The sequence below is a fragment of the Fukomys damarensis genome, unplaced genomic scaffold, assembly GCF_012274545.1.
Source record: "Fukomys damarensis isolate Sample0158 unplaced genomic scaffold, DMR_v1.0_HiC HiC_scaffold_29, whole genome shotgun sequence".
NCBI lineage: Eukaryota > Metazoa > Chordata > Mammalia > Rodentia > Bathyergidae > Fukomys > Fukomys damarensis.
This window is the reverse complement of record NW_022900941.1, coordinates 25,182,305-25,199,235: the sequence shown is the minus strand read 5'-3', so window position 1 is coordinate 25,199,235 and position 16,931 is coordinate 25,182,305. Positions and strand designations below refer to the sequence as shown.

The 16,931-nt window shown below is 36.0% G+C and overlaps 1 protein-coding gene across 1 annotated transcript in view; it reads right to left on the bottom strand.

Moving 5' to 3' along the window:
• Positions 1-16,931, bottom strand: part of Arhgap15 (Rho GTPase activating protein 15) — a 594,167-nt gene that overhangs the window by 141,444 nt on the left and 435,792 nt on the right. The window lies entirely within an intron of this gene.

Here is a 16,931-nt window from a genome sequence, read left to right as displayed (position 1 = left end):
TATTTTCCTTCTCACGCTCAATATGAAAGTCTGGAAGTATTTTCACCCAAGAAATGGATGTATTAGTGTCTGATAGTAATAGCTTTACACACAGTTAAAAGAACAGGACACAAAAGTACTGCTGTTAATCCATAGGATTTGTCTTTCCAAATGGGCTTAAAGAAATGAAAGCTAATCAGTGTAGACAATCTGGAAGTTAACTGAGAAGCCGGGAATCCAGGCAAGAACTTAACAGGTATTTGGTCAACTGGACTTTTGTTTCCATACTGAAATCTTGGGCTCATATTCATATGCTCCCTCAGCATCAGTTTTATGAATGCCAAGAAGTATTTTGCACCAAAAATGTAAGAAAAGCTGAGAATTGTCACTGTAGGGTTTCTCTGCATGAGCTGTTTTGTTAATAGTGTTCATATCCTTTTAAAAATATTAGTCCCCATCTCCATCAAATCTTTTTTTCTAATGGACTATTATTTCCAAGGCTAGTAAATAATGTTCCTGCCCAATACTATACTTGAAATAAAAAGAGAGACAAAAAAGGAATGAGGTGGATCTGTTTAGTTTAGATGGGCTATTTTCTTCTTTCAATCTTCATTCCTACCTCAATCATAACACAATAATATGACCCACAACAAAATCAGCAGAGGAGACCTTCTTTCTGCCCTGCAATCATTTTTGATTGATTATATTTCAACAATTAGTCTTTTATTTGGCTACACACTATTGAAATAGGCCGACAGCATCTTAGCAGGCCAGCTTTAAACAGTCAACTGTTAACAATAGCATCAAAAAGAGAGACCTGATGGGGTTTACTGTCACTTTAAAGAACGGGTTTTCACATTGTTGAAATCTGTCAGATATTTTGAAATGTCCCTCTCACTATGGTGCCACACCCCCTGCGTGCCCTTATAATAAAATTGGTTTTACTCCTGATTAAATCATTTTCTCCCTACCCACTACCATACTTCTCATAATGGACCTGTGCGCTCTACAGCTGGTGTTCTTCCCATGGTACCAATTCTTACTTTATCTTTTAAGCACTTTGCTGCTAAGATCTCATGCAGAGTGCTTATGTTTTGTTAAGAGCTTCATTCTTAGAGAAATAGCTTAACACATGTTCTAAAAATGTTGTACAACTTATTGCTTAAAACACATTTAGAAAATGCATAAGTACTGTAGCTTTGGCACTGCACCTTTAGTGGAAACCTAAGCACACATGCACACACAGACACACACAAGCAGACACACAAAACCAACACCCAATCAGACCCACAAAACCATCACAGCCAGAAATGTATCAGAACATTCTAACATAAAGTGACATTTTGATGCATAGGTTCAAGACCACCAAAGGCAAGTGTGCAAAGGGTTAAAAAATGATTTTATCTTAAGCAGGAAACAAACAGCATTAGCAACAAATAATTACTTAACAAAAGGATAATCCCAGCGATATCAGTCACCTCCATGTACATACAAGATGATTCTTGTGAAAGTGAAATGGAATATTCAATCAATAAATACCACTTGATCATGTCCACTTAAAATGGTACCTAGTACAATATCAATATCAAATTGTGTCACTTAAACCAATATTCCTACTATAGTTATGTAGTCTTCATTTAAGGAATACAATAATTTATAGTCCTCTAAGAAGTAACTTAAACAATTTGGCAGTTGGAATGAGTTCTTTGAAATATGGTAGCTGGTTTTTCATATTTTTCACAATCAACCAAGGTGAGGTCTTCTTGCAATCCAGAAGGTAGCAAGGTATATTCTTCCTGAGCACTATGGTTTATCTAATCATGTGGTTTATCTAATCATGTCCATATAATAAATATACCTTCTTATGAATACAGCCAATCTGCAACAATATCTAACCATAGCTCTATCCTGGTGTTGACAGGGCTCATTATAAATGTGCTCATGGTATTTGATAAGCACTTTCTAACAAAGCTACTAGCGGTAATGATATCTTTGTACTTTTCCCTTTTATGATGGAGCAATAGTGTCACACTATTGACATTTGATGGTAGGGAATTCTTTGTTATGAGGGCTGCCCTGTGCCTTCTAGGATGTTTAGACCTACTAGATGCCAGTAAAACTGCCCAATGGTGATGACGAAAATGTCTCCAAATATTCCGGGTATTTTCTGATCCTGCAAAATTATTCCTGGTTGAGGGTATATAAAAGTATATAGAAGTTATTAAAGTATAGAAGTTATTAAATGTTGGTTTGTGAGGTTTACCTTAGGTAGACAGGGTACTAGAAATTTAGATGCATACATCCTGAGATTCCCCTCATTATAGAAATTTATGAGTTGGTAATTATTATTATTATTATTATTATTTGAATTCAGCATTCTTCACTGTCTTGTCTGCCATATGAGCTGTGGCCTGGGTTACAGCAAGACACTATGAATGGTCTCCTCGCTTCCATCCTGACTCTCTTGACATATTTTCCATCCAACAGAGTTTCCTTAAAAAAATTTAAAAATCCAACATCCTTCAAAGGCTTCCCCACTATTATTATTATTATTATTATTATATTTTTGGTATCGGGAATCAAACTTGGGTCCTTGTGTTTGTAGGGCAAGCGGTGAAACCACTGAGCTAAATCTCTGGCCCCGGTAATTATTATTTTTAATTAATTTTCTTGGCACATGTTTGACATATATAATGATCACATTCATCATAAGGAATTTGTACCTGTACATAATAATTCTTAATTCTTTTCTCCCCATTTCCCTCCCTTTCCTGGGTAACTATTATTGACAAAATCAAAACCTCATAAAACCATACCTTGCAACAAAACAATTGTCCACAATTATGTGGTGCCTTACACTATACCAGGGACTATGCTATGAATTTTAAATTCATTACTTGGTTTCATTTTTTCAGGAGGATACTGGGGTAGGCGCTACTGTTATGATGTCCATGTCATAAGGGAAAATGAAGTGTGGGTAGCTTAAGGAACTTGCTTGTGGCTGACAAGTGACGAAGGTAGGATAAGGAGCCAGGGTTCCCTGCTGTGCTCCAAACCAGTGTGTTCAGATGTCATCTCTGCTGGCAGAGGAAGAAGAAAAGGAAAAGGCAAATAAATAGTAACTGCAAGTGGTAATAGATTGACTCTTACTTCAAAGATAGGAGTTTTTACACTGTATCCCTGAGTGCCTTACTTGAGGCTACGCTTTCAACTGTAAACTGGCCCTACTGTTTAGTAGTTTCTTATTTACAGAAGGCGCAGATTCTTATATGAACAGATATAAAACATACTGGTAGTGAAATGAAATTATGTTAGGGAAGGGGCTGAGATGAAGAAAGTTGTTGTATGATGGTGGGGTGCAGAGGAACTAAGGTAGAGTGGAAAAGGTATTATGGAAAACATCTCTCCCTTGCACAGATTCACCACAAATTCATTGTAGATCTATTAATTTATTTGTGAAGTCAAGATGAGTAGGAGGATAATTTTTGGCATCAAATAGGATAACGTGTCTTAAAAATGTTTGAAAAGTGCAAGGAAGCAAACATACTCAAGATGTTACTGTGACCAGGTAGGTGAGTAAAGGCCCCTTACGGGGAGCAAGGCAGTGGAAATAGTGAGGAAATATCATGAAACATCCTGGCTGTTCTAGAAGACTCATTTCAGTGTGATGCAATTTTTCACATAGAATCAACAAAAACTGTACAATCTAGAGTTCAATACTGGGAAAAAGTCTGGTTGACTCAAGATAGGTCACCATTCTTACATTCATAATCTGTGCTGGTTTCTCCTGGCCCTCCAAGCAGGCTATTTTAAATTCACTTTGGTTATGGTTTGTGGCTTAAAGCATGTAAACAGAATTGAAGATAGGTTACTCTCCAGAATTGAAATACTATGTGACTTTTATAAGACCACAAAAAACCCCAAATGATATTTCTAAATAAGGCTCTCTTGAAATATCCCCTATGGAAGGATCTTTAGAGAATTACGTCAGTTTATCTCTTAAGTAGATGTACCTATATAAGCCAAAAATTATATTTGCAAGAAAAAAGTCAACTATAGATGTGGAACAATTTTATTTATAAAGAAGAACTAAAAAATCATTTACAGCCATAGATGGTCAATAGTAGTTTCCCCCCAAATAGGAGTTTTTTGTTTGCTTTTTGAGACAGGTTATAGCTATGTAGTTCAGGCTGGTCTTGAACTCAACAATCCTCCTGCCTCAGCCTCCTACAGTGCTGGGATTCTAGGTGTGCACTACCACTTTCGGTTCTGGGAGCATTTACATGCCACTAAGAGTGTAATCACCTGTCTTTTGAATCATACATTGCTCTGTAGATTGGTATAGGCAGAAGTCCCAGTATGAAATCTGATGTTAACTAGACTTAAAATATTTTGATGTAGTGTTGATTGAAATGTGGCTGCAGGTATCTTGAACTATCCAGAATAGAATAGTAACACAAAAGTAAAGTGCTAATTCTTTTTTGTATATTAAAAAAAAAAAGCCCTTTTTAACCTTGTAATGTTTTCCATGATATTTTTAAAGCTTTTTCCAGCTTTTATTGTACTGTTGCAATAAAAAAGAGGGCCAGACATCCCAAGTTTCCCTCAACATGGAGAGAAAGGCTCTGACCTCTGTAATAGAGTGACAAGAGCCTGTTACATTGTGAAACCATCCATAAAGGATGCGGTATCAGCTCTCTGCCCACATGACTGTTTACAGCCCTTGTCTGGAAGGCCTTGTGGGTACATGAAAGTCATGTGATAAAAGAGAGAGATGTCAGAGGGGCTATTGGTAAAAAAAATGTGTGGCTATAAAATCAAACTGGAAGATTTGATATTAAAGTGTATAAAGTGGCACTCTCTTCTGTGAGGGTGTAGCTGATAGTAAGCATTTAAAGGATTGGATCAAAGGGAAATTGGTTGACTCATTCAGGTCGCTCAACCTTTCCTGTTGTGCTGACTCCTGAAAGTGACAGTTGAATCTGATTCCTGGTGGATTAGAGGTTTCCAAATTCTCAGGTCCTGTCGTGTAAACCTTGACTCAGAAGTAGCAGCTTTTTATGCTGTCCTCGCTCAAGTCCTTCCTATGACACCTTGGCTGTAACATGAGGTTTCAGTGAAGACATTATCTCAGAAAACTAGGCCAGTTGGCCAGTTAATTTGTTTGTTCACTTAATTTTTGTGAAACAAATATGGACTGGGTACCATGTGTGTGCCTTTCAAAGCTACAGCTGTTGAGGCAGCTTTATATTCCTCAGAGGAGAGGGCTTCACCAGGTGTTCAGAAACACGATGGAAGTGGATGCTGATAAAGTTCTAGACATTTTACATCTTACTGCTCTCTAAAATTATCTTCTGTTGACCTTGAGGATGAGCTGGAATAAATGCAAAAAGACAATTTTATCACCTCAAAAACATACACGTCACCTGCTATGGGCTGAACTGTGTTAAAGCAACCTTTTTCAAGTGTTCCTAATGGTTACCTCTCCTGGAAGCAGATACCACACATATTTCATACACTGAGAAAAGGCTTTTTAAAGAAGTCATTAAGGTAAAATGAAATCATGTGAGATCTAATCCAATCCTATTGGTATCCTTATGACAAGCGATTAGACCCCCACCGGGAAGGCCATGAAAAGACACAGGAGGAATAGGCCATCGGAAACCAGGGAGGGAGGCTTTGGAAGCTTCCAAACTGCTGCTAACTTGAGCTCCATCTTCAGTCTTCAGAACTGTGAGGAAATGCATTTCTGTTCTTTAAGCCACCCCATCCATGATACTCAAGTAAACAAATGCGATGATTTTAGGCACAGAAAGATGATTTCAAGCTCCTGGATCATATTTAAACATGTCCTCGGAACAAGGGCTATGTACTTGGGAAATTCAGAAAACAACAAATATATAGTTTGAATATTGCAGAGGAATAAAATTATTACCTCTCTTCAGAGAAAGGATTTGAAGATGGAATTAATTGAAAAAATGTTGATCTATTCAGGCCCAGCCTAACTATTTCAAATGCTTTGCTATATAAATAGGCAGGTTATACTGCAGAATGGCAAAAAATAATATCATCATTGCCACTTTATTATTCATTTTTTTCCAACTATTACTTCTATTGTAGAAATATTTCACTATCACTTTAGGCTGAGACTTCAGGTACTATAGAGTACTTAAAAGTGTTTCAGGAACACCTAAATACAAGTCAAATAAGCTGCATATGTGATCTATCAAAGAGGTTGAAAGAAAGTATTTTTAAATATGAATTGGTATCCCCAAATCGAAGGGACTGATTCCTTCCATTTAATTACAATAACTCAAGAAACTCACAGGAGTCTTGTATGTGAAAATGGTTACTTTTAGAAGAGGTAGCTGGAGTTTTGCACAGAATGAGTAGTTCTGCTGCTTGGCCTACAAAATCATTTTTTGTGTGGCCTCCTGAAAGTAGGAAAGAAGGAAGCAAGGAAATAAACAAAATCTCTCAAAAATACTAAAATTTTAAAAAAAGCAAAGAAACCTTTTTTATTTCTTAATATTCATGAGATATTTTGGCATGCGTCACTGGCTTTCTTTCTTGCATATTTTATGTTGTCTGTATATCTTTGGAAATCATTTGAGACGCACAAGTCATCCAAATAATGTAACAGGCTAATGTGAAGTATCTTATAGTTACTCTTTGTTTGTTTATTTTTGCAGTACTGGAGATTGAATCCTAGGTAAGCACTACACCTCTAAACAACATCCCCAGCCCTTTTCGTATTTAGACAAGGTGGAGCAGTCTTCTATCATACCTAATTCAGGAAGCAAGTAGGTATGAAGATAATCTTATTGTTATTTCTCCTCAGACTTCATTTGAATGTAAATAATAACATAATAAAAAGGTACAACTCAATCTAGTGTAGCAAACGTTACAGATGGAAAGTATAACAAACGTGTCATTGCTTTGTGCAATTTTAATTTATAATGGTATCATGTAACACATCCTCTCATCATCCTAATTCCATGAGGACGGCTACCTTATAAAATGATGGTACTGATATAATGCCTTTTGCTGGGCTTGTAGATATTTTTTCTAGGCATCTGAAAAAAGGTAGTTCTGTTCAGAGTCTAACACCACCAGCACTACCACCACAACCACCATCACCACCAAAATGGGCTTTGTTTTTTAAGAGAGGATGATTAAAAAAAAACAAAAAAAACAAAAAACAAAAAAAAAACTAAAAAACTGCTGCATTTTATGGTGCCAATGCATATTTCTTTAATTTCCTTCTGACACAGAGCTTCCAATCCTGCTCTTATTTCCATTCAGTCAAAGGCTTTTTGTGCTCCGTAGACACTATACACAATGGTTCATTTTATTTGACTGTCTTCTCCAAATGGACTCTGAATTTGCTTGAATTCCATGGATGATTTCATACATTGCATACTCCAAAGGGCAGAAAATCCGTAGGATTAAATTTCAATAGTCATTTTTGAAAGCTTGCTTCATATTGGCTCTAAATTACACCATTGCTATTTGTTCCATCCAAGTTATACTACATTTTGGAATATCAAGCAAAAGTTCAGTCAAAACATTTCTCATAATGGTGTGGAGGACATAAATACAACTAAGTTCTATAAATGTCCATATATATCTTATATGTCTATTTTAGATCCATGAACATAGAGGTTACTTAACATTCCAGTTTCTTTACTTGTTAAATGAGAACTTGTTATATGAGACCTAATTTTGTGTGAGAATTAAGTGAGGTATGTGAAAAGAATTTGGTATAGGGTTGTTATATCATTATTAGAAAAGCTATTAATATATTATATTCTCTCTCTGCCAGATGTTTCCAGAACCTAACTTCTGGCTTTTACTGTTCCCTTTACTATATTGGTATATGTAGGGTTAGAAATGGAAATGTTGAGCAGGATAGGGAGTTGGGTTTTTGCTAATTCAGAAATATTTCTGGAAATATTTCTTCAGGAAAATAGAAATAAAAGTTAAACAAAATTGGCAGATTAAGATATGCCTATTTGCATTCTCTAAAACTATTTTATGCCCACATAAGTCATCTGTGAGTTGTCAATTAACAATAGCCAAATAAATAAAGGAGATTTTTAGCAATGCAAGGTAATGATTCCTTTTACCAAAATTATCTCCCTTTTTTTGATTCATAAGTGTAGTTAAGCAAATTTTCTACCTCTTGTCACAGAAATAGATTTCACAATGGTACATAGAATAAGAGTTGGAAAATTTATATGTAGTCTAACTACTTGCCTAAACATAGGCAGGACAGCTGGCTTTCTATGCAACAGTTTCTTGTGGTAGCCGTGGAATAATGGTGCCACCTTAATTTTGTATTTGCAGGGTTTCCCAAGTTGAGAAGAGTGACACGGGTTCCTCAGTGTCACACAAGCAATTCAAATTGAGCAAGTTTATTGCAAAGAAACTATAAAAGCTATTTAATATTCTCAAGATAGTTGATAACATGATATTTGAAATATACAATTTTGCATGTTAAACATATAATGGTTATTGTTTTTTAAAATATTTACTAATATAGTACGTATTTAATTAATTTAAGTTTCAAGATACATAAAAATGTATACTGCAAGACTCTTTCTGATTTTTCCCTAGCTTCACATCTCAGAGAAAATCTATACTATACATTTGTCGTGTATCCTTTCAAAGATATTTTTAATACTCAAGTAATATTACCCTCTACCACCATTTTTAAAAACACAAAAAATAATACAATATATACAAAGTTATTCACCTATTATGAAAAATGAATTTTTCATTTTATTATATACCTTGGAGATCATTCAAAATTAGGGCATATAAAACTTTCTCATTTTTACATATTTATCTTTACGGATTTATAATTCACTTCACTAGTCACCCATTGTAGAATATTTACACTTACAATTTCATGAATACTTCTGTATTTAGATAATTTTACATCACAATTAGTATGTTCTTATGTAAGTATAGCACATTCCTAGACTTGGAATTTGTGGGTCAAAGTTTGGGTGTGTTGTAAGTTTTGATACCTGTTGCCAAATTGCTTTTATAGCTATTGTACCAATTTATGTTACCATACAGTATTTGAGAGATTATGGCTCATTGAGGCTATATGATAATTACTGCCTACCACTCTTCTAAGATTTCTGTAGATTCACAAATTATATCTTTGAGTATATAATTGAGAAATATGCAACAAAGAATAAAATGAGGAGTAATATAGATTTGGATAAAAATATATATGCAACACCTATTAAACAGTAGAAGAGCTGCTTATGAGAGACCCAAATTCTGATGAAGTAAGAAGGTTGAATATTTATATTACAACTACTGGTTTGATGTTCAATAAATGCATAGCAATAATAATTATAAATAATAAGATAAGCTCCACTAATAATAATGTTTTATTGATGAAATAAGAAACCAAACAGAAAGGTTACATTTAAAAAAATTAACACAAATTAGATTCCTCCTTTATATGTTTATGCAAACATTCAGTTAATCGTATAAGTAAAAAAATCAAACAAATTAGTATATATATTCATTGAAACAGTTTTTGAGCACCTAGTAAGAGTCAGACATCATGCTAAGTAAATGTAAGTGGTGTGAGTAGGAAGGCAATTATTAGAATAAAATAGGTTTTGAAAGATGTCCAAAAAGTGATATATAATCTCTTCAAGTCACAATTCTGAAGTTTTCTTTAGTGTCACTATTGTGCTCTCTAGTGATGGAGTCACCTCATTTAATTGAATACTTACTTCATTAATACAAAGGCATGCTGGATTAGTTGCTTAATAAGTACGTTTGTGTGTGTGGTGGTGGTGGGGGGCTGGAGAATGAAGCCAGGGACTTCACACTGATCTAGAGCATCAGCTCTTCCTCAAGTTTTAAAAATTGCCCCAACTGAAAATCGTCCCTACTACCTCAGACTCCCAGACTAGTGGGATTACAAGTGTTCACCACCACGCCCAGCTGACAAATATCTTTTTAATAAGATGATGACGATGATGATGATGATGATGATGATGACTGAAGGCTGTACAGAAAGGTGGTAGAGAAAGTGCCTAGTGTGCATGAGGCTCTGATTTGAACCCCCTACAATTCCCTCAAAAGGAGAAGAACAGAGAGGGAAAGGGGGGAAAGGAAGACAAGCATGAGGAAGGAGGGAGAGGGGATGGGGAAGGAAAGGAAAACAATTTCAGGTCATAGGGTGGTCTACTCATCACCTATCAGTACTGAGGTATTTGTCCAAGTAGAACAGGCAATTCTGACATCTATGAAGTCCTTTTCCCTGAGGACACTTATGGCAAAACTGTGTCCTTTCCCCTAGGACGGATGCATCTGATCATTTATCATTGAAAGCTCTAAAAGTTTCACCATCAGTACCTGAGGAGAAGAAAGATGTACCTGAATTAACTTCATCAGAAACATTACGGTGTTAGAGAACACAAGATCTGGCTTCTTGTATATGAGAAACTTATTTTCTGAGAGACAGAGAGAGAAAGAGAGAGAGAGAGAGAGAGAGAGAGAGAGAGAGAGAGAGAGAGAGAGAGAGAAAGAGAGAGAGAGAGAAAGAGAGAGAGAGACAGAGAGAGAGAAACACAGATAAGCAGTAGAGAGAAGTACAAATAATTCCTCAGATCACCTGTTCTGTTGTTTCACCAACACTTTAATATGTACGCTAATTTGTGTCATTCATACTACTAATTTCTCTTAGTTCACTGAGAAGAAAGTTTTGTGCTATTATCTGTTTCTTTATGAGACAGAATCTTTTTTTGCTTATTTCTTGTAGCCTGAGTAACTACTTTGAAGATAATGATACATAGTATATTAGTTATTGTTATTTTCTTATTGTGGAATTTTGTTTTAGTTTTTCATTTTAAAAAGTCAATGAAATCTAGAGAGATGAAAGCAAGAAGAAACACCCTTTCACAGCCAGGTGCTCTTTCTGGCTTTTCTTGTTTTTCAGACAAAACAAAACAAAAACCAGAACAAAACAACAAAACCTATAGCACCAACTCGTGCATCTCTGCCTTTTTCTGGTGATGCCATTCAGACATCTATGTTAATCCTGACTCTTGTCTACCCTAGGTTTTCTTTTGACTTTGCTTACTGTTTTCCTAATCCCAGCAAAATAGTACCATCACTTCTGAGGCACAACTAATTAACTATAGTGCTGTGTCTCTCCTGTACTTCTCCCTCAAATAAATTTGTTCTCATTTATTTTCATATTTGCAAAGCTTAGCCTAGTTCTTAGTGTCTGAAGAACTCTACTCTACCAGTTGTGAATTTATCCGAATCATCTATCAAATTTTAACCTCTTTTGATAGTAGAGAGTATTTCATAATATTAAACTAATGATGGAATAAATATACACACATGCGCACAGAGTATAGTTTTTATGGTTTATTTGTTTACCTTTCCCTTCAAAAATGCCTAATCAATACTCATTTACTCATTAAATGGGTTACTCATTTACTTTATGAATTTATTTTCAAGTACTCAGATATTAGGCTATCCATGTTTTAGCTGTTGCTGTAAGTAATATGAGATATAGGTTCACATTTAGAGAAAAGATATATCGTCTATGTTTAAAGATCTTAAAGTATGTAGAGAACACAAGCAAATAGGGGAGAAAAACCCATTTACACCAGACCATGACAAATTTGTAACTTTGTATAGACTGCTGTGGGAAGGGGAAAGACAATCATTTTGTTTCTTGTATGTACTGGTCAGAGGAGGCTTCCCAGATGAAAGACCACATTATAATTATCTTTAAGGAGCAGTCAGGTAGTTGGAGATTGGGCAGTTATTGGGACAGAGGAAGAGAAGAGGGGTACGAAGGACAATCCAAGCACAAGTAATAGTCACGTGGAAGACAGAGTAACATGACACATTCGGAAAGGCACAAGTTGCTGGACAATGCTGCAGTATGGATTCCATATATCAGGGTACTGAGCGTGTTAAGGGAAGCAGAAAGCGGGTAAGGCATGGAGTGCTGCAGTATGGATTCCATATATCAGGGTACTGAGCGTGTTAAGGGAAGCAGAAAGCGGGTAAGTTCTATTATTACAATAGAACTGCTTTGAATTTCTCACAAGCGTGACAGTGACGTGCTAAAGAGATGATCTGGCAGTGGTGTGTAGAACGGATCCGAGTGAGTATATGGAAGAAGGGTGGAATGAATGTCCAAGACAGTAAGGGAGAGGCTCCGCTGCTGTTGAAATACAAGGCAAAGCGCGAGAGAGGCACATGGGAGCGCTCGCGAAAAAGAACACCAGTAAGCTAATAGTTACCATATAAAAAAAATTAGAGTCCAGAGACCAATTATTGTGTATTGCATTTATTGTAAGTTTAGGAAAGTCAAAACACTCTGTTTTCCTGAAGTTTATAAAGACCTGCTTATAGTTTGAAATGAGAATCAATTTGGATTATCTGAGCAGAGATAAGACTTCAATGGTGTTTTAGTTTCACACACTACTTTCCTGACTCTACAAAGGGTAATTACAATTAATTGGATTATGTTGGTCTCCACATGCTGATTGTAAGAAAAGAAAGTATAGAAGTGTTACTATTGCTAACAGGTCATATCTATCATCAACCATGAGATTTGCCTTTTTACTTACCAATAAGATTAATTTCTTCCTTACAATCTTCCAATTTGAAGTCACTTTAATTAGAGTTTAGAAAATTCAAAGGAAAAGACACCTACTTTTAATGTATTATTATAATTGACCTCATTTTTATTCATCTTTCTGATGAGGGAAAGAGAAATGGATGTTTATAGTTTAGAAGATTTTTTACTTCAGATCCCTTTGCAGTTTTTCCTTAATCTCAATTTAATTAAAACATTTTAAAACTGGATTTTCATAAAGTCCTAAACTCAGTACTGTTTCAGGGGATTCACAAAGATGAGGTCTTTACTTTTACAGAAAGCTTCTAGGAAAGGCCTACAAAGTCCCGACTTCAACTGTGTGGAGGAGCGGAGTGTCCTATTAAGTATATGAATTGTGAGCCAACAATAATAGCCGAGCAGTTCTCAGATAGTGCTTCAAGTGTCTCACATATATTAATTCATTTTTTCCCTCGTGTTGGTTTATGCTTTAGTTACTATTATTGGTTCCATTTTACAATGTAGGTCCTGAAATTAAGCAATTTGGCCAAATTCATTCAGGTATTCAGTGACAAAGTCTAGGCAATCTGGTTCCAGCTGTGCTGTGGCTTGTGCGTTTGCCCCCTCTAAAATTCACATTGAAATGTAATTGCCATTGTAATAGTATTTAGAGATAGGACCTTTAAGAGGTGATTAAGCCTTGAGGCTGCTACCCTCAGGGGTGGGATTAATGCCACCATAAAAGGGCACATTGGTTCTCTCTTGCTTTCTCTCTGCCCTTCTGCATCTGCCATATGATGACTCACCAAGGAAGCAGATGTTGCTGCATCCAGGCACCTTGATTCTGCCCAGCCTTCAGACCTGTGAGCCAACAAATTTCTATTCTTTTTAGATCACTCAGTCCATTGCATTCTGTTATAGCAACACAAATGTATCACCAGAATTGGAGACTCCTGTCTTTGCCTCTTTATGTAGTTCAGTGTGGCCTGAACTTCTGAGTTCAAGTGGTCTCACGCCTTGGCCTCCTGAGGGCCGGAACTAGAAGTCTTGCCACTGTGCCTGGCTTACAATCTGAAATGTTAACCACTCTGCTACCATGGAGTGTACACTGGTTCATTCTGACAGTGGGGGACAGGTTTCACCTCTCCTAGGAAAGAGCAGTGAGGAGTACTTGTGATTTCCGTGGACGGATGTAGATGAGAAAGGATGTTCTGTTACCAGTGTTATTCAAATGTGGGCCCAGGACCAGCTATAGCAGCATCATACAGGATATTGTGTGAAAAGCTAATTTATCAAGCTCTACCTCAGCCCTACTGAATCAGAATCTCTAGAGTCAGCAGTGGCTTCTGATATAACGAGTCATTCAGGAGATTCTGGTGTATGATAATGCTTTAGAGCCACTATCCTAGCAATGAGATATGAAATAAGTCAATGTTTGATTATTACAAAGAGGCCTCTTTATGGCTAGAAAAAAAGTAGGTCATGAAACATAATGACAGTTTAGAATATTCTGAAAAGTCTCACTTGCCACAATAATCTTAAGACTATTGCGATAGTCTAGTAAGACACAACCAAGGCCAGAGCTAAGCAGTGATTGTAGAAATGCAAAAAACAGATTGAATGTGTGAGACCTTAAAGTAAAAAAAGTAGCTGGTTGTGGTGGTGCATGCTTATAATCCCAGCACTCTGAGAGGCTCAGGGAGGAGGGTCACATGTTCAAGTGCAGTCTTAGTGAGATCCTGTCTGAAAATTTAAAAAAAGGGGCGGCAGATGTAGCTCAGTGTGAAGCCCTGCTTTTGGTCACCAATATTCAGAACAAGCAAATTAAACAAATAAAACTTGGAGTTGATAAAGGGAAGAAAGGATGAAGTAAAGCTTGTGTTTGTAGTTAGAAGGATGCAGTTTGCAGGTGGCACATAAAGGATACCTGAAAAAGATTACCTAGGATTTTCATTTTGTTTAATTTATTGCTGACTTGAAGTTGTAGGAATAATGAGTTTGATTTTGGCACACTAGTGACACCTTCCTGTAGCAATATCAAACAGACATTTGAAGATTTGAGTATGGGGCTTAGGAAAGGAATAAATATTAGATAGACATCGTGAGAGTTATCATCATAGAAGTGAAAGCTGGATAATAACAACAACCAATAGTAATAACAACACAAAGCATTACCATACCAGCAAAAACCATGAACAACTGTCCTGTCACACCAAGCCAGTCACTGTTTTATGACTGGTCTGACATCTGAAAAACTTGGATTATGACCGGGATTTTAGCTGTAACTTACAACCAAGGAGTCTTGAGTGAGGACCCACATGGTTATGGTGTGAATGTTGGCAACTTGTGCTTCCAGATGGTCTCAGATACAGATTTAACCCTTAAAGATTTCTGGAAGGAGCATCACAACATCCTTTCCTGTGTGGGGTTAACTGAGAAATCCTGGGCCAGTGTGTCTCAGGACACTGAAATCTTCCTGTATACAGCACAGATATTTTGAAGGCTGTGTAGAGGAACTTGAGCCTTCCATTGACCAACTTGAGTTACAACCAGCCCTTGTGAATGAATTAAATTTATAGGTCAAGCGTCCACTGTACTTGGATGCGTTTAATTTTTACAGAAACTAAGCAAGCTACTTATTATTTCCATAGTTTAAGTGAGTTCTCAAGACCAGAAAGATTAAGTGACTTGCCCAAATTTGCAGAGGAAGTTTGTGTAGCGGCTAACACTAATCTATCTTAGTCCTAAACTAGTTTGCATAACTATTTAGGAATTTTGCATAATTAATTAGGAAGGAAAAGAGTCATATGGAACTATAAAGAGCAAGAAGAGGCAAAGGATAATTTAAATTTATGTCCTGTAAATGAGAATACAATTATTTTTATACAAGGCTTATAAGCAAACAGCTTTAGATCCTTTTAGTAAAGAAATATCTAACAAACAACATGGATTCCTGCATTAATGATATATTTTCACTGTTCAACATCTAAACATATTAGCTTGTTTGACAAGGTAAATTCCACTTCAATCTGGTCTGCATCAGAATGGTATTAATCTTAAATGAACTGAATAAGTCTCACTGTATATTTTAGGTTGTCCGTGCTGAAATGGTGCACTGCTAACCCAAGCTCTTTGAGGTACTAAATGTAATAACAATTTATGCGGTTTTACATTTATGGGGCAAAAACATACCTAAAATTGAGAAGAATTAAACATATAGATTGATGTTTCTCAGACCCATCAGTTTTGTCTAAATAATCCAGTTGGTGTAATTGTTTGTAATCAAATTGGAAATTTGGTTAGTCAAATACAGATAACACATCAGACTTATAACTATCTTCTTTCAAAATGTTTAAGAAGGGAGTACTAAAATACGAATCTTGGTTGAAGACGAAATAATCATAGGAATGTTATGTTTTAATTTTCTGAAAAATCTAGGTTACATTTCCTTTAATGAACACAGCTATTTTTAAGTGGTAGAACAGTCATATGTTAATTTGAATGCGTGATAAGGCACTGGAATAAACCTCCACAGTACATATCATTTACAGATTATATTTATATACTGAACATACCTTTGTCATATACTTTAAAGGGTAAGTCTTTCAATCAATCACTCAAGGGCTTTACTACATGGTCATAACCTACCATTTCATCTTGAAATTTGATCTCACTCAGTCCCTGAGTATTTATTCCCATTAAACTGGTGCATTTTCTGTCCCCAAATAAGAAATGTGCATTGTAGCTATCCTTTGGTTCTTGCTCATTATTAAACTATCATATTCTATCATACCAATTCTCTTATCTTTCTTGCCTCATTTTAAACTTTGATTATCACATAATCATTGTATTAACAGTAGTATTTGGATGGGAAACTTTCCATTCTTTAAAATCCAAAAGAATGCTTTAACATTCCATAAATCCTGCCTAGAGCAATCTAGTTTTCCTTGACCAGATTTTCCTAGGAAGGATTCCTTTTTGCCTATAGCACTAATTTGGGGATTGAGCATTAGCAACCATAGCATTCTTGCTTTGTCTCCTGAAGATACTTTTTGGTTTGATCCAGTTGGGAGTCTTTGCAAGAGGGCTTAATGATGAAATATATACAATTCAGACCCTGGGTACTGATCAGGGCAGTGAAGAGTAGAGAATGGATGTAGGGTAGGGAAGAAAACAGAACTATAAACATATCTGTACAATACTGTGTCAGTCGAAACCTAGAAGTCCAGTGGTCCAGAGTAGTCCTCCCAATCTTCAAAACAATATATCTTGGCTTTGAATTTTGTGGAAACTTTCTTGATAGATAGGCACAGGACAAAAATCTCTTGTGTGA